The sequence below is a fragment of the Copadichromis virginalis genome, linkage group LG14, assembly GCF_057382275.1.
Source record: "Copadichromis virginalis isolate Kocher_CV1m ecotype Utaka linkage group LG14, C_Virginalis_male_GT1.1, whole genome shotgun sequence".
NCBI classification, from domain to species: Eukaryota; Metazoa; Chordata; class Actinopteri; order Cichliformes; family Cichlidae; genus Copadichromis; species Copadichromis virginalis.
In genome coordinates this window covers 20,953,376-20,973,535 of record NC_140631.1, presented here as the reverse complement: position 1 = coordinate 20,973,535, position 20,160 = coordinate 20,953,376, and positions in this window count along the sequence as shown.

Below are 20,160 nucleotides of genomic sequence, written 5' to 3'. Positions count from 1 at the left end.
GAGATCATTATCATACTTTTCCAGCAAGCCCTGACATCCGATACGAGTGTTGATAATAGATGGTTGTGGAAAATTATAGAATATATAGTGCAACCTTTCGCATACATTTGTAATCTGTCCTTTCAAACTGGTGTGTTTCCCTCACAAATGAAAATAGCAAAAGTTATTCCAATCCATAAAAACGGAGAGAGATGTCAGTTTACCAATTATAGGCCAATATCACTACTCCCACAGTTCTCAAAAATTTTAGAAAAGTTATTTGTTAATAGACTTGATAAATATATTGAGAAGCATAATCTCCTAAGTGATAACCAATATGGCTTTAGAGTGAAAAGGTCCACTTCAATGGCAGTGATGGAAAAACCCCAGATTATGGTCAAAGATTTTTTTTTTACGTTCAGAGCTCTATAATATTTGCAGAAAATACAGTGCGGTTAGGGTTAGGAAAAGACTGTAGGTACATCAAGTAAACTATAGCCATACACTGTCAGGGCTAGTCAGGAAACACTTGAGATGAGGATATCCCTGGTAATACTCCCAGTGCATGTCCATGACGCCGAGACTCAAATGCAGTTGTGTTTCTTCGTTTGCTCGGTTTCTTACCAGGTGCAGAAGTGGCGCTCTTGTTGCGTACGTGGTGTTTTCCTGGGATAATTGACCGTATTACCTGCCCTCCTCATCTGCTCTGAGCAGCTTGACTTCCATAAAATATAAACCTAGTTTTAGGGATTTGGAGCAGGAAGCTGCCTCTGGGATGCTTCTGAAACAAACTATGGCGTATTTGGTAGAATCACAACCCTTGTCTTGAGTGGGTGAGATCTTCTGAATGCAACCAATGAACTGCACAATCAGTTACAATGAATACCATTCTTAATGGTTTGATACTTTCAGGTGGAAGTTGGAAAAGATAGTTTAAAAAAACCTAAAACAAATGTAGCATTTTAAAGATGGAAAGCCAGACAAAGATCAAATACACAGATCAAAAACAGTCTAAAGAACACATTTTCCAGGCACTACAGTCCTCAGCCTCCATCCAAAATCAATTAATTAAAAAAAAAACCCCACAAAAAGCCAAACACAGTTTTTGTTTGTGCACATTTTTTTTTGTTTGTTTTTTTGAGTGTCAGTTGCTGGGTGATGTCATTTGACAAATGATAAAGCGCCCTTAGGCTGACACACAGTTAATAGATAGATGCTGCCGAATTATTCACTGTCATAGAGACATAAGAGTGAGGCATGCAGGAATGTAAAGAAAGACAACAGAGTGGGTTCAAAAAGTGAGCAGGGAGAAGGGAATGAGCGAGGAAGACAAATCAGGGAATGACAAATAAAAAAGAAGAAAAACAGACTCGGACTGTTTTGTTATCTGAGGGAATGCAAGGAATCGACCCCAAGACGTGAAATAGTGCAGGCCTGCACCATGTCAGCCAGTTCACTTGCCCCTGGAGGAGATATCAAAATAAGAAGAGGAGGAAAAGAAGTAGTGAATGAAACAGAGAGGCAAAGGTAAAGCGTTAGAAAATAATCTGCTGGATTTCTAAAAAGAGACAGAGAATCAAGAGTGAGGTAAATCAAACATGGTACAAGAGGATATAGGAAAGAGAAGAAATAAACAAGAAGCATTAGAATATAGTGCAGTTAGGGGACAGGGATGAAGGGGTAGGAGGGACAGAGACGAAGGGAGAGCAGTAAATGGAGCAGTAGAAGGAGGAGGAAGAGAAGACGAAGGAGGGGGTCATTAAAGAGCTCTAATGACCTGCTGATTGACAAGAGGCCCAAACTCTGACCCCAAATTACTGCAGAGCCTGAGAACCAGTCCTGTGCTCTGCAAGCATCTGTGCTGGTGAGCATCTGTGTAGAGGAGATTGCACAGTTTATACCCATGCTCAAACCTCTGAGAGACCTCAAAATATTCAGTGACATAATTTTAGAATACTTCTCTATAAGAATCTAAAAAGGAAAATGAATATAAACAGGCACCATTTAAATATTTACCTGGGTTATTCAGTGCTGTTACATTCTTCGGTATCACATAACAAGCTGCTTTAGTGTCTTGAAGCAACTTTTTCAAAACAGAAAGCCCCACAAAACAAACCACTGGTGTCCTTCCAACTTCCTTATGCAGATGTTTGACACTATAAAACAGCACCACTGGTTATTGATGTCCAATATTGCCATAGCTTATGCATAAAGGCACTGATGTGAACCCCCCCCCCCACCTCATTTATAACTTTGTGACAGTATTTGATGCTCTAGGGTGGAAAAACTCCTGTAATTTTAAAATCTGAATGTTGAGCCAGTATACTGATGCACTGATGCTGGTATAACTAATCCACTGGTTCGTCAGCTTCTCAGCTGGCAGAAGTAAATAAAGAATCGTGTCTTTGCTCGCATCCTGCAACAAAACATTTGGCATGCTTTGCTCATTGATGGGGGATTTTAGAGTTCCAGTTGGGGGAAGCAACTGTACAGAGTAAATAAAAAGCTTCTCATTCTAACTAGCTTTATTTACGATCACATAACGAAAGAAAAAGCCAGACAGCAATGTGGGAAGTAGACAAATCTTCACACCTGGTGACACATCTGACACATCAGAATCCAATACAGACATTTCTTATGGTTTCTCTGTGACAAACACTCTCACACAAACACACATGTGCAAGCAGTACAGAAGCAGCCAAACATTTATTACCAAATGAAGACCAGATGAAGCAGCTATTAGATACTGCTGAAACACATGTTCACACATATGAACACACACACGTTCACAATTCTTTCGTTTCATATCCATGCTTCATCCACCGCTGCAATCACAGCTCCGGGTCTTTTATTTATTTATTTTTTATATTCTCTCAAACCCTCATCTTCTCCTGAAAACAGTCACTTGAGGAGACACAGCAGGAGCAGCAGCACCGCTCCTTCATTAAAGAGTCGTAAACTACGCAGATCTGTTTTTAACATGCAATAAAACTGAAGTTTTTCCATTCCCTCCTCCACCTTTTCCTCCTCCTTCTTTCTTTTTGTGAGTAAACAAACAAAGTTGCAAGACAAAATCACCCACACACCACAATAAAAAGCCACACACCGTCTCTAAAAAGAGGCATAAAATAAGCAAATTAGGACTTGTTATTTGTGTAATATTTTTTGTATTTTTTAAAAAGTCATCTGAGAAGAAAGAAAAGGAGGGAGTAAAAAGAGACGACTGTAAACTGGCCACAGCAGTGGGATTGGGTTTACTGTAAACTACTGATAATGGTGCATTTATGCAAAGAGTAAGGATTAGATTTAAAACTAAAATGTCTGAAGATCAAAGGTAAAGCAAAAAGGTAGAGAAACAAAGAGAGAGCTCAGGTAAAGGAGTCTGCGTGTGTGTGTGTGTGTGTGTGTGTGTGTGTGTGTGTGTGTGTGTGTGTGTGTGTGTGCGTGTGTGTGTAGGTGTGTGTGTGAGTGTGGGTTTGTTACTGATAGGAGAAATTGGCCAAAAGCACAATATGACCTCAGCGCTTGCCTGATTTCTCAGCATTCACAGTTTTACACGAGCTCAGATCAGGCTTACACATAGAGCCAACAGAGAGGCGCACACCACACACACGTACACACACAGTGACACACACAAACACACATCTTTCAGCTGCCTGAAAAAAAAAGCTGTTTTCTGAAGCTTTGACAAACCACAGACTAATTTGAGAATACAGTTCTGTGGCTGTTGACACATAAACACACACACACTTCCACAGCAGAAAAAACATACATGCATGAACATTCTCGCTGCAGAAATACACAAGCCTAAGTGCCCCCAGATTACATCTTAAAACAACTATTACTTGTGGTGTGTGGTGTGGTGCTGAGAAGCGATGACTTTTTACCTAAAACAAATTCCAGGCACTGAAACAACACGCAGCCGAGGAGAACAGGCAAGAGCAGAAGTGGAGCGGACTGTAGCACAAAAGTGGGAAGATGATTATAAAGAATGGAGTATATTAGGTGTAATGATGCTAATTGTTAAAAGGGTGGGAAAAAGGCACCAAATGCATGTAACAGCCAACAGGAAACTTACTTAAATACATTTTGAACAGTAAATATTTTATTTTCCAAGGGGAGAAATGTAGAAAGACAACAACAGTGACAATAGACATAAAACAGATTGAGATTAACTTTACAAATCCCCCTAAAATGGGAATTTGTTCACAGCTTACCCACACATCCTAATCTCACAGTCAAACTCACACAACCACTAATCAAAAACTGTTACATGTCAACAACAATGAGGTAATAAATAAATAAATACATTAAAAGTGAAATAAGAAATAGAATAACAAGGTGAAATGTCTAAAAATGTACAACCACATAAGGATTTGTCTAAGTGGTGTTAAGTGATCCAATAGCTGAGGGAATGAAGGTAACAGTGACCTGGGAGCAACAAAGAAAAAAATCATACTAAGCTTACAGTTTTTTACAGACGCTAGGACACATTTCTCAATACTTAGGTCACGTTTGCAAAACTCCTCACACAGTGAGCACAACAGAAGTCTATGTGGGCTAAACTGAGGACCAGTTATCATTGTCTTGGCTCAAAATGCATTCAATGACTACATCTCTCAAATTTCATGAATCATCTTCTCACTCAGACACAACAACTGCCAAAAAGCTTTGTACGTACAGGACATTTTGCATGTGCTTACATACTGTTTTCAAAACTGTTAAACTCATGGTCAAATCCACACATGTGCAATAACACTAAGTGCAATAATCTTTTCTGGCATCGTTGTATTTTTACTCAGTTTATATAGCATTCGTATTCTATTTTTATCTTATTGTATATTTTTATTCTATTTTATTCTACTGTATATAGTATATTATTTTATTCTATTCTGTACAGCTGTGTACTGTATTTATTCTTATTGTTTTCTAATTTTTGCGTCATAACTTTTGCACTGTCCACTTCCTGCTGTGACAAAACAAATTTCCCACGTGTGGGACTAATAAAGGTTATCTTATCTTATCTTATCTTAAAACAATAACACAATGCAAAACTTGAAAAGACAGCAATATTTTATTGAAACATATTTCAAATCTAAAAATGCAGTTTAACCAGCCACAGCTGATTCTCATTGTAGATGAACATCTACACAGGTGTTACTCCTTCAATTTTTCAACTCCTTCAATTCTGGCAGCCAGAAGATTCTTTCCTAGGTGTATTACCCTAGATGACATAAGATGTGATGTGGATGAGAACCTGTGGCCAAATGGAGGAGACCGAGTAGATTAGCATTACTATTGTATGTGTATCAGTGGATGGTGTGTATACAAATTCTTGTATTTTGGGATTACTTAGTGCAAAAAAATAAAAATACATAAACATAAATACATGATGTCTGATTCATTCCAGTAACATATATTGAAATTATAAACAGAGATGTGTCCTTGGTTTACACAAGAAAACGCTGTGTAATGCTACATGTTGTTAGTGTTTTTTAGGTCATTGTTTTGTGGGTGACAAAGTGTGTTTGTCGGCTGTCAACCTTTGCTAGTGTTCTGGAGGAATGTGTTCATTTGAGACCTGAATGAAGTGTTTTGGTAGTTGTAGTGCATTTTGAATGTGAAATGAACTGCTTTGCCAGGCTGAGGGTCAGTTAGGAGAAATATATATATATATACATATATATATAGGCAAACACCTGTGGGGCTCTACAAAACCCTGTTTGGAGGTGAGATAAGGTCCAACTATATTCATTCATTTATCATTTGCTATTTCTGCCATCCAAATGTCACAGCAAAAGTTAAGACTCATCAGACCAGGCAGCATATTTCAATCTTCCATTGTCCAGTTTTGATAAACCTGAGTGAACTACAGCCTCAGTTTCCCAACCTTAGCTAACAGAAGTGTCACCTTGTGTGATCTTCTGCCGCTGTTGTCCATCTGCTTCATGTAAAGATTCCCTTCTGCATAACTCCGCCATGGCTGGTCCCAAGACAGGATGAGAGAGGAGGAGGGTCGGGCGTTGGGCTAGCAACCCGACCCCATAAAATTTTTTTACCGCTACAGAAACGACAAGAGAGAAATATCCTCCCGCGCCGATCGGCACATCGGGCGACAAGAGAACGTTATCAAACTCGGTCTGCCGTGATAGACCGAGTTCGATGGCGGATCTAAGTCTAAGTAAGTCTGCATAGGTCAGTTGTACCAAATGGTTATTTGTGTTACTGTTGACTTTCTATCAGCTCAAAAGAGTCTGGCCATACTCCTCTGACCTCTGGCCTAGAAAACTGCTGTTCACTGGAAATTTTCTCTTTTTGGGCCATTCTCTGTAAACCCTAGAGACTGTTGAGCAAGAAAATCCCAGTAGGTCAGCATTTCTGAAATACTCAGACCAGCTCGTCTGGTATTAACGACCATGTCCCATTCAAAGTTACTCAAATCACCTTTCTTCCTCATTCTGATGCTCAGTTTGAACTTTAACTGTTGGTCTTGACCACGTCCACATGCCTAAAAGCAATGAGTTACTGCTGTATCATTTGTGGCAACAAGCCATTATACAGAAGCACCTGTGTGCATAAATGTAAATGTACCTACACAGCAGAACAGCAGTCATGTTTACTTTATTATCATCGTGTTTTTCTTTTTTTCCCCTTAGGACGGGATGCTGTGGTTAGTCTATGTGGGTGTACAGTGCACGGCAAAGTTCACACATGTGTGTGTTGTCCCTTGTGTGTTCGGATTTGAATGCAAAAATCTGCAGAAAGGCACAGCCAGGATCTTCTGTCATCACCAAACAGCTGGCCAATCACAGCAAACGGGCAGATGAGCATTCGAGTTGAAGTTTTGAAAGGGGTGTAGCGGGTTCTCAATATTGTCTGACATGCAGCTTTGAGAGGCTCCTACCAAATCCCCCAGAAGTGTGTGACACTTACACCAAAAATAAAAAGAGACAGAGAAGAAAGCCTGACACTAACCTCCATCAAAACAAGAAAAAGGAGAGCAAGCTGGACAGGTTCCCAGCCTGTTGATTTACAGCAGTGTACTGATGTGGATTGAGAGCAGAAAGTCCTTATAACTTCAACAAATAAATCATCCATCCTGGATGTCTCCCTTCCATCACAGAAGCTTATAGGTAAGCTTCAGATTGTCGATCGCACAGAGAAAATACCAAAATATTCTGGAGACAGCTGAAGATTGCTGGGGAAAATAAGAAGAATCCAGATGTAGATACCCCTTTTCACTTCAGCGTATCAGATGACACTGTAAACGCATATGTTATTCTTCCACTTCCTCTTCCTCTGCCAACCAGACTGTACGACATCAAATAAGTTGAACTTGGCAGTAGACTAATGATTTTAAAGAATCGTTAATATGCAAAAGGCTAACTTTCTACCTTACCTTAAAACGAACTCTTTCTATGTATATAACTGGTCCTAATGCAGTGGTTTGGGCATATAATGTGTCCATATTTCTGCAAGTATAAATTACTCATGTGATTGGAGCTCTTAGCGCTCAGAGCCTGGGGATTAACCTTGTAAGCCTTGGTTAGTAGCCTTTATGACCCTTAATCAAATCTGTGTGTTATACACACATACCACTTTATAGAAATTTAAGTAGACTGTAGATGGAAAACAGGTTGAAGTGTGCATACGAAAATATCAAGTGTACCAGCTTTAGCTGACATATTTCAAATAAGTGGAGAGAAAATGAAAAACAAAGTGAGGTAAGAAAGAGGAAAACATTAGACATAAAACAGGAGAGCGAGAGGGAGAAAGAGAAAGAGAGAGAGTTGTTTTCATTTTTTTGGCACAAGCACAGCTGGTAGTACAGTGTAGTACATTTTCTCTCTGTGGGTAAAGAGCAAGTAGGAGGCCTCCTTCCCTCTCCACTAATCATACTTAATGATTCAAATGGGCCTAAGACATACCTTTGAAATCAAATCCACTTACAGCTACACAAAAACACACACACACATCAACAGCTATACACACAGTTTTACCTGAACTGAGGCATACACACGCACACAAACTTGTCTGAGAGCACAGCAAGTGATTGTTGTGTGGACTGTGTGAGAGAGGAGAGCGGAGAAGAGAGGATGTAACTGAAGAAGTGTGAGTTTGCTTTGTGGATGTTTCCAATCCATCAGCAACCTCCTAACTAGCCCTGCAGTGCCACAGCTAATTGCTTCTAATGACCTCATAGCCACACATGTGCACACACCCACGCACACACACTCACAACTTGTGCACGGACCTGTGTTAGAGGGAAACGTTGCACACACACACGTTCACAAGTGGCACATGTAAAGGAAAGTTAAGTTGAGCCAACTGGTGACCATAAAACACCGGCCTGTCAAACTGTGTGTGTGTGTGTGTGTCCGTAGGTGTGTGTGTGAGAACACCAAGTTATACAGTCCAGCTACATTGGGCTCCTATAGCGGCATTTCCTGAAACCTCTATTCAGCAAAAGATATCCTCTTTCACTCCCATTCCCAAACACACACACACACACACACACACACACACACACACACACACACACACACACACACACACACACACACACACACACACACACATTCAGAAATACAAAATGAGTGGGTCCGTAGACTGCAGGCTTAGCACGGGCTTTGAGGTAATTTGCTGTAGGATAAAATTAAGCTTGATTCTTCATATTTCAAAGAATTATACACACAGTACAAAAGTGTGTCATTGTGCTTTGTGGGGGTTTCCACAAGTAGAAAAAGGACCTTTTCCCTAAAGACTTTCACATAAAGAAAGTGGGGAGGAAAATAAAAATTGTTCTAAAATCTTGATGATCTTCTTTCTTCTACTTTGACATGAACCAGGTGAGGTGTTTTGGACATGTCCTACAGGAACAATTTGGTGTGGCAGAAAAAGGATGGACAGACAAATGTATATATGTATATATGGATGTATGGATGGATGGATAAATCATGATGAAACTGTAAAACTGGCATTGAGGGAAAACAAAGACACCGTGATCAGGGTCAAGCATGAATCTGTTTACATACCTGAACTGAATGAGATAAAAAAAAAAGTGCATTTAAAGCTGGACACCATTAACATACAAACATGGTACATATAGCAAATGAAGCCCCAATCTGCACACTTTCAAACAGGAATCTGCCTTCATTAACACGCACAGACACATTCAGGCACTGCATTTCTTTGGTCCAGCATTATACACTCAGTAATACACGAGCCTGAAAACCACAGCATTATAAAGTCCCTTGTAACTTAGCTGTTAGCTAATCAGGAAAACCAAGGACAAAATACTGCAAATGTAACTGCATGTGCTTGTTTATATAGTTAGAAACAAGGAATTCAATTTATACTGAACCAAACTCCTACCCACCCAAACACACGCTCACACACGCATATTGAGAACAGCACTCATGCTTCTGGGTGGCAGCATAAGTGGGCACATGCAGAGAAGCAGTACAGCTTTCTTTCTCTTGCTCACTAATCACTTCAGCATGCAATTTTATTGTTACCAATACTACAAGGTACACAGAGCTGTGTTTCTTCCAAACAGGCCTCCAGGTAAATATAAACACCCTCAGAAAGTCATATAATGGTTGGGTGGTATTATTTTCATATCTGATCCAATAACTAATATACTGAAACCCATTTCTCAATTTTTTAAGCAAATTCTTTTTACTACAGAACAATAAACTATGAGATTCTTACAGAATACTTAAATGTTCACAACAATAAACATTTTTAAAGCACTTCATCATTTTATAGCAGTCAACAAGAGCTGCTTTGGCAATGCCCTTTAATTAGGTAACGGCAAAACTATAAAACATGGTAAAGGATGTCTGCTCGATTCCATAGACGATATAAAACATGGACACAGAAACAGTGACGTCATCCATTCGTTTTGGACTCGCGTTGTGAGTTATCAGTTATCTATAAGCTATGTGATCTCAGGACATGTCAGCATTACACTGTACAGGCTCATTGCACAGAGCACCACACAGAAGGCTGTAATATTTCTCAGGCAGTTCCATTCAAATGCATTCAAATCCAATTCAGTGGATCCAATTAGCAGAGATGAAGCCTTGCAGATAGAACGCCTGTCAATCAGTGCTCCCTAAGTCCAGTATGAAAGTTGATGAGTTATAAAAAATAAGTCTTGAAGATCTCCCCCTGCATGCCTAGGAGAGTTTTTATAGGGGTGGGGATTCAAACAGGACCAAACAAATTTTTGTTCCATGATGTAGACATGTTTTTTCAATGTTGTAAAGTTGGGCACTTCAAAGTTATAGTCTGCAGGGACTGACGCACTTTTGGAGCCAGGTTCAGTACAGGAAATTTAAACTTTGGCACTTACAAGTCAGCTTTTTTTTTTTCTGGTGCTGGAGGTTGTCGCTTGGTTGAGGCAAGTGAAACTCTCTGGCTCTTTGACCAACTGTAACTCACAAAAAACATAAAAGTAATATTTTTTTTGCATGAAAGTGAATGAAATAAGTATTTGTTCCTCAAGCAAAGCATTACTATTAGACTTGGTATCTGGCCACCAGGTTTGCACACATCTCAGGAGGGATTTTGGCCCACTCATCTCCCATATCCAACAGTAAATCACAGTTTCAGCTCCCTCCACAGATTTTCTATAGTGCTGAGATCAGGTTAGGCCACTCCATGACCTCAATGTCCTTCTTCTTTAGGCACCCCTCTGTTACCTCAGCAGTATACAGTATTTTGGGTCATTCTCCTGGAAAACCCATTCATGATCCATCTTCAGTGTTCTGGCTGAGGGAACGAGGCTCACGTCCAAGATTATATGGTATATGGCCCCGTCCATCGGGCCCTCAATGTGGTGAAGTCATCTTGTACTGATAGTGGTTCCACTTCCACGCTTTGCTTCGAGGATGGTGTTCTTTTAGTCATATTTAGTATTTCTCTTCCTCCAAAGATGGTGGGAGTTTGTTTATGATTGCACTTTGTCCCAAACCTTCTCTGAAACATTTAGATGTTCACTGGCAAACTTGAGACAGGCCTGTAGATGTTCATTATTGAGCAAGGGGACCCTCGCAAGATTTCTGTTCAGTATAGTGTAGTGTGTTATCAATGGTGTGCATGGGGACTGTGGTCCTAATGGCCTTCAGTTCTTTAACAATCCACATGATTAGTTTGGGAATCATCTGCAACCTTTCACATGACCAGTCTCACACCAGGTGCAGGTCTACAACCTTGTCCTTGCCATCCCTTAACAGCTCTTTGGTCTTTCCCATGGAGAGGTTGGATAAAAGACACTGATTCTGTGGGCAGGTGTGCTTTACACACATAACCATCTGAGATCTGGAGATTTCACTATTATAATGAAACTGCCTTAAAAAATTAGAGACTGTTTGTTTCTTCAGCAGTGGCTCAAGTAATTATTTCCCCTATTTTATGGACAAATGTACCAGGATGTACTCCTGTCCATTATACTTACAGGAGCTGCTCATTCATGAAAGTTCAAACCAAGAAGTTCCCGGTGAACAGTTTTTGTGCAGATGTTAATGCCAGAGGAGGTTTTTAACCCTGCAATTACTGAGTCAGCACAGCGATGGTGACTATTCACACACTTTGTGCCTCGGCACTTGGCGACGCTGCTATGTAACTTAATGTGGTCTGACACTTCATGGCTGAGCTGCTGTGGTTTCTAAACACTTCCACTTTGCAATAACACCCCTTACACTTGATGGTGGAATATCTGGAAGGGAAGAAATTTCTCAAACTGATTCGTTGGAATGATGGCGTCTTATTACAGTACCATGCTTGAATTCAGTGAGCTCTTCTTAACGACTCCTTTGACAAATGTTTGTAAAGGCACACAGCATGGATGGTTGCTTGATGTTATTCACCTATAGCAATGGGACTGGAAAGACCTGAATTTAAAGATTAAGAGCTGTGGCCAAATACTTTTATCCACATCTACAAGCTGAAAAACACAAGTCAACATAACAACCAATAACAAAAATGACAGAATTTACTGTTTCAGCACAAAGACAACAGATGTTTTGTTTGAGTCCTCCTGAGGCCAGAAAAGTCATGACTCTTGGCCAGTGGGCTGAGGCTGTGTAATGTTATAGTTTAACATCTTAACTAAGGAGATCGAACATGAATCATGATGACAAAATCTTCAAGCATCTAAATCAAATTTCCCCCCAAAAACCCACCCAGTGCAGGATTGTGCAGCTGATCTGCATTGCGGGGAGATACTGTGCAGTTATTTAGTGACGGCAGGAACTTTTTACCCATCGTGCTACCTTTGGTTAATCCAAACACTGAAAGTTTCTTAATTAAGTTGTCATTTTAGCACATTTCCCCCATTGTTTCACACAAACATGTAATGAGGTAATGCAGGCTATGTTTACAGAATATTATAAGTCAATCAGAACAATGTGGGCTTTCAGGGAGGCGTGCCATGGAGGAAATGGAGCTCAAACTGTTTCAGACATTGGTTGAACTTACAAGCTGCCCCAAGGCCAAGTGTAAGATAAGTGTGACATTTTTTAAACTGTGAGCCATGGAGAGCCAGTCCAGTGGAAAAATATAGAGCTGGAAACGTGCATAGTAGTTCCCCTTTAACTTCCATATATATCAAGATATTGCATATATGATGTATTGTCGCAACTAATAATGGCTTTCTTTAGTTCTTTAGCTGGTTCAGTGGGTGTGGGTTTCCTTTGGAAGCTTAACTTATGGCTGGGCTAAGTTATGGGAACCAGACTAAGGGAATACACACATAAACACACATATTCACACACATCTGTGTGCATTGAGCTGACAATTGCAGGCTGTCTGCCAAATTGCAGTGAGACAAAATGGCTTGCCCTCACAAAATACACTGTGGTCTGTGGTAGCGGTAGCACTCAGTAAGACAAACAAACACATCATCCCCAAACCACACCAAAGAGTCTGTGCATGTGTGTGTGTGGTTATCTTAATGTATAATCAAATCTTTGTATTTCTTCGTGTTCCCAGACACCTTTTGATTGTACAGTATTAGTTCACAAGCATGTCTCAGTGTTTCATTGTGTGCGCAGAAGCGAGAGCGAGCGAGCGAGCGAGAGCGAAAACTACGCTCCGCTGCCAGGATGGAAAGAAAAGGGAAAGAGGAGAAGGAAAATAATAGCTGTTCACAGTTTAAAAAAACAAACTGTTCCAATAAATTTGCCCCCAATCCCCGTTTGCCGCCCCTTTTTTCTTGTTCCGAGCTGCTTTTATGGGTGAAATTAGTCCTCCCCAGCCCCCTGACAGTGCAATAAAACACTCTGCCAGATATATACACTTATACTAGGCCTTGGAGAGGGAGAGTAGAGTAGAGGAGGGGGAAAAAGAAGAAAAAACAGAGATGAGGGGGGGTTAGTCGGCCATTAAAAGAACGAAGGGAAAAAGGGAAAGTAAGCCAATAATAATTAAATGAGGATTTATGAAAAGAGAGAAAGTAAGTTAGGTGGAGATGCTAATGGAAATATGAGTGACAAACAGGTACAAATTGACACAGAACAAAATGAGAGCAAACTTGGTAGGAAGGGAATAAAGTCTGAAAGCGATGGAGGAAAGACAAAGAATCCAGAGAGAAATAGCCCAGAAATGACTTTTACATCTGCGGCCAAAAATCCCCCTGGACTTTTGCACACGCAGCAACACACACTGCATGCACACACGCGTACAGATTCACCCTTTCATCCTCAACTGTCGACTGACAGTTTCAAAAGTAAAGACTTCACATCCTGAAATGTATATAGTTGTTTTTTTTAAAACCTTGAAGGGGGGGAAGTGGAAAAAATAAATTCATGGGAGATGCTGACAGCAGCCAGGAAAACAATCTGATGATTTGCCATGAGTGACCTCACGAGGGTCAGGGGTCGGAAACCCCGAGGAAAAAAAACAGGAAAACGGAGAGAAGAGAAGGAAAGGAGTTTTTGGGGAAAGAAAGCTTTATGACTGATATTTAAAACACATGACATTAACATATGAAACTAAGGAAGTGTCTGGCAGGGAGCTGACATGCCTTGCTATGCTGTTATGAAACTTCATTATAATTTATCCCCAAAAAACGGTGGTTGATATTTCAGAGCTTTAACGGTCATGTAAAGCCAGTGGATTTGAGCTCTTTCTAAATCCTGCATGAATTATTGCGCACCATTTGCTCACATAGTTTGTTTTACTCCACTTGTAATTCCGTCAATTTATTCTGACAAATTTTTACCAGTTCAGCCAAAATTCCTCTGCACCTGCGTTATGCTCCTCTAAAAACGTTGCCAATTAATTCCAGGAAACGCTGCTCTATAAAGCATATACAACACATTCCACAGAGCCTCCTCACTGTGACACATAGATTTATGCTGAGAGAGTGAAAAAAAGGGAGAAGACCAAGTTTTTGTGTTTACTCTGGTCAAAAAAAATGCATATATTGTTGAGAATTAGTTTTGTAGTACTGTAACTGATCTTTTTTACCATTACAATTAGTTTTAAAGAAGACCATGACATCTACGTTGTCTGTCATCATCTTCTGCCACAGAGTGAATACACAGCACGCTATCTCTGCCGCAGTCAAACAGACAGGGACAAGTGTAATTGCGGCTTGCGGTTTGGCTGAGCATTCAAACGGAAAAGCAGCTTGTCTACATCTCTGTCTGTGTGTCAGCAAGGATCATTTGTCTTCCAGTCCGTGCACGCGTGTGTGTCTCTCTGTGTGTGTGTCTTCAGAGAAAGGTTCAGTGTGCATGCAAGATTATGTCTGTCAGCCACTGTCTGCAGTAAAGCTAGCAGCCGTGAGACAAAGAGGGGACACATAAACACACAACTGGACTGAGCGGACGTGGTATGGTGAGAATGCTATGGCGGGCACCCACTATTGCAACAAAGATGAATAAGCCGTTTGTATAAAGCATTTTGCAAGCACACACTCACTCTCACACTCACCATATGCTGGATGACGTATGACCACAAACCCACATCAGGTATCAAAACTGACGTTCGCTTACACTGTACACAGAGGCATTACACACTCAGGTACTGACTAAAAACGAGAAAGAGCCGCAGATGCATTTTTTATACGGTTGTGATCTTTTGAATGCTTTATACGGTTTCTGTGGTGGAGAATTTGAAACGCAGGTATGAGTGTAAAAGCATCAAAAGACAATATCATCAGTACCGAGACGGGGCGTGTCAGAATGTGAATTCTTTTCAGGTTATTCTTGTCCAGAGACTGAATGAGCGGCACGAAAACAGGAATCTGACTGTTGAATGAAAACTGTTTGTGTTTATGTGAGAGCAACACTGTGAGGGAGGGGACTGTGTCTAGCAGGCACTCCACATATCAAACAGTCTGGCTGTGTGCTGCTTCTTTAACTCTTGTCAGACATGTAAAAGAGAAACACTCTAACCACAACCCGTGTGTGTACATAATAAGGTGGAACCGTTATGGAACCAGTGTATGCACACAGATATAGACGCACACATTTGGTTTTAAAAAGATGCGCCAATATTGTCTAGTCAACATCAACAGTCAGCATTCACAGTGTTTCCAGTGATTACACCACAGTTCTTCAGGCTAGGACCAGTTCAGCTCTCTGTAGCACTGAACAGTTCGTACTTAAGTCTGGGGCGGCACGACCTGGTGGGCAGGACAAACAGCCCACCGGGTTAATATGTAACGTTTTACAAATCATTATTTTCGAAACACTCCTTGCTATTTTTTTTCCTAAACCAATTTTATCCTTGTAGTTTGGAACAACAATGACTTATCACCATTCCTAACATTAAACATTTTTGGTGTTGCTGTAAAATGACCTAGAAAAGTTCAGGAAAGTGTGGAACTTAAACATGCCTGAAGCTGCAGATTGTTTATGAATGTTTTCATATTATCACAAAGGCACACATGCAGGGGAGTGCCTCAGCCTACACAAGCGTAATGGCCTTTTCCTCCTACATACCCAGAGGCAGTGCATCTTTGCTTTGGGTCCAAAACACTGAGGCCAGATCAAACTAAACGCTGACATATAAATATCCAACAGAGGTATTTTGCATCATAAAATACACATTTTATCTTACATTGTTGTTTTTCTTGCACTTTCCACTTCTAAACAATTGATCTTGTGATTTACTCACCCCATGTGTGCTCAGATATAAACAATGAGTACATTGCTATATGCTTGTGTGTGTATTTGTGCTTGTCTGTATTCCCACGACAGGGCTAGTGTTTACTCTTCCTCTGGAGACACGAGTTCTATTTAAGGGAGCGGAGCAACAAGATGGGGAAGAGACAGGTGCCAAGGAAGTCAGCGCAGAGGTCTATGAATAACAAACTAAGGGAGAAGCAGATGATGGTGTGTTTGCTGTAGAAACCAGAACACTGAGCACTCAACAACTAAAACAACGATTCCTTTTATGACTGTGTTACAGTTATTCTTTCAGTTGGTTATAGAAATAAACACAGATTCGTCTTCTCTTTGCTTTCTCTTTTTGTCTCTCTGTGAGTGCACACCGCAGTTGTATCCGCTTCCAGCTCTCTGAAGTCGCTCCTGCTTTCCTCTCTGCATATCTCCCACTGTATTGGAAAAACAGGGTGTCCACCTTCCTCCTCTAAGCATAATAAATCAGTCTCTCCTTTGCTCTCTCCCGCTCCCCACCTCTGTTCCGGTGCACAGCTGCACGTTGGATGTCAGCCCTTCGACACAACAATTGACAGAACATTTCCACTTCATAGTCAGAACGAGCACACGCCTGCTCTTATCACATATTTTTCTTCCAAACTCGTGTGCTTATGTGTGTTTGTGAGTTACTGTGTGTGCTCTGAGTCTTTAAACCACTCATCACTCTGTCTGCTCTTCCTTGACTCACAAATGTCAATAGTCGGAGGGAACATGCACAAACTACCCAAAAGGTATTATTGGACGTGCTCATGGTGTATGCAGTCATCTTATGGTGTCATGGTGGTTCTACAGTTCATGAATGAATAGTGTGCCAAGAACACACGCACACACGCACACACAGACACACAGACACACACACACACACACACACACACACACACACACAGACATACAGTCGTGCTTGGTTTTTGTCATGTTCGATTGAACACTCGCACTTGCCAAAAATCGCCATACCACAAAAATGATTGCTTTACTTAGAAGCAGTGGACAAATTGCAGCAATACTCAAATATATTTTACAATACAGTTAGTTAACAAATGCTGAAGTTACTCAGCTCATCAAAAAGGCATGTCGCTCTTCATACATGAAATACTGTAAAGTCAGACCCACCCACTCCCAGCAAGCAGGGAGATAAATCAGTCACTGAGCAGGGCCACAGAGATCCATATTATGTAGTTACTTAGTTACAGGACATTAATAAAACTCATCCCAGTCACCAGCCAGAGGAGAGGAGAAACAGCTGTGGCTGCAAAAGGTCAGGAGGAGGAGGTGAACTACTCCCTAATTCTCTGTGAGCACGAATGTGTTCACAGTTCATCAGAATTAAGCGTTTGCACAATATATCTCCCTTCTAATTAATAATGACCATAAAGACACAGTCATAACACAAAGAAACACATTCAGCAGCAACAGCTACCTAATTGGTTTGCCCGGCCTACTTAGCTGACCTCTCCTGACATGCTCTGCACAGACACATGTTTTTTCATCCATTATTACGGCACTGCTGTAATCACAGGGAGCTGCATTCATTTGCTTGCACAGATGTTCCGAAGATAGGAGCTGATTTTTTTTTACTCTTTTTTTTTCTCCCTCTCTTTCTCTTCTGAGCCAAATACTCACCCACGCAGTCATATACAGAAATGGGGACATTTTTAAGAAGAGAGCACATCCGTCCGCATCCCAACTGGACCGCTACCACCTGCTCATCGGACTTCTGGGAAAAGCTCATCAGCTGCCCTGGGCTGTGAGAGAGGAGTCTGCTGTTACAGACAAGCAGGGTTACAGGGGTTAACTTTCCAACAAGAGGCCGATTTACAGCCACGGACAGGAACCATCTATCAGCACTCTGTTGCTTGTCACCAAACAAGCCAAACAGGGCCGCCTTGGGCTAAAGTCACCACTCAGAAAAGTGGCTTAAGAATTTAAGATGAATAGACAAGACACTTCCCGGTGTGCAGTGGTATCCTGCCAGTGAGGGTCAAGTCTTTATGCAGAAGTTAATGACAATATTTTATGTAGGGTATTATTATATACACGTCCCATGCTCAGATAAGAAGAAAAACAGAATTTTTAAGGAAAAACTGCCATAAATCTTGTTGCCTATAAGAGGCCTTACAGCTGAGCTGTTTTTATAATATGTATAAAATAAAAAAAATGTAAATAAATCTCGTATTTTATCATTTTGATTGTATTTCTTTTCCCTATTTAGGTCACATGTGCCACTGTTTACAGTGCAAATAAGTCAGGCACACAGCATATATGCCAATATCCTGCCAAGAAGACATGAGAAAAACCTCAGTGTCAAATGACAAATCACATTAAATTCATGGCCATGTCATTTTAAACTGAGATAATGAGAGTATTTTACATGAATAGTGGAATTGTAAAGTGCTTTGAGGGTCTCGAAAAGCACTATATAAATGCAATCCATTATGTGAAGGAGCCATATAGTTGCCCTGGCTGACATATTACTTTGTTGCAATGAACTTGAATATTGGCAACACTGTAACTGACTGTAAACTTGTTTCGTTTGCTGTAAAGCTCAGGATTTTAACATTAGAAGGGTCCCTTTCTGATCTTGTTGATTTACTGAACATTTTCTCTTCCACACAACCCAAAAGACCGAGAACATGATTCTCCAAACGTTTTACCGAACATTTCAACATATAAACTGTTCATATCAGACCTAAAATTATGAGTAATATTTTTTTTCATCTAAATTTTGATGTCATTTGCAAGCTTTGTGACTTCAGTCCTAAAAAGAGGAGGAGGAGAAGACTGACAGCTTGAAAGGAGGCTGGTAGTGGCAGTAAAGAGCTGGAGTCAGGGGCTAGATTACGATGGAGGAGCGCTGATGAAAGAGAATGTGTGGTATATAGCATTATACAATGGAGTAATGTGAACCTACTATCCTACGGGGGACAGATCACTTGTAAGGAAAAAGAAAAAAATTGGTAAAAAAAACATTCTTCTGTCAAACGCCCCGAACCCCATACTGACATAACCACTCACTTCAGCATCATCAACATGTAGCACCAACCCTACACAAACTTTCGCATGCAAAGGAGTTTAAAATGCTAAATTCATGGAAGCAAAGCCGCACATCATTAGCAGCACACTAGTCTATGTCGAACATTTTCAGTTATGCACACTCACACCATTCCAAGGAGTTGGCAGGCCTATTAATACCACACTTCAAGGACTAAGGGATCGGGCATGGAGCCATAAGATGCTATCTGGTGACAGATACACACTTGTGTCTCTCTTTCTGTCCTCAGGGTAGTGCTTTTCACTCCGCCTGCCAAGCTGAAAGGTTAGAATGGTTACATTCCCACAGTAAGACCCAGTAGGCCTTCACAGGGTTGTGACAAATCTCAGATGTCTTTAGTATATGAATATATATTTTTTAGGGAAAAGCATTTTGTATTTAGTGCTGTTTTAAAGGTTTCATGTGGTATAATGGTGCGTCTTTTGGACAAAAATGAAAGGAGAGTGTAGCTGCTATAATGTGCTTTCCCCCCCAGAAAATAAACAGAGCAACCATGGAGGAAGTAAGTAACAAAATCTAATTCACTCTGAACATCTGCTATTAAATCATTAGGACAGATGCAGGTGCCCTGCCCACTCACAGACTGTATCTGATTTTAGCAGCTGTCATCTCAAGTGAAGCTTCATTACCAGTAACCAAAATCAGCTCAGCATTGGCACAACCATTTTAAAACCAGCAGTCACCGCAACAAAAGATGCAGAGACTCGACTCTGTCAAGACATCTCTTTAATTTGTCTCTTCTCCCTCACTTCTCCCTTTATTAACCAAAGACTAAAGCTGAATTAAACTGGTAGGAGTGGGAGTGGGTGAGGCATTTCAGTTATTATATTTGCCCAACCAGCTTACCTCCTGTGGTGTCTATAATTCTGCACATGTACTTTTTTGTTATTGTGGAAGTAACAAAGATGGCAGTGGTGCAGAGTAGGGATTAGGGGAAGTTAAGACCTCAGGGAA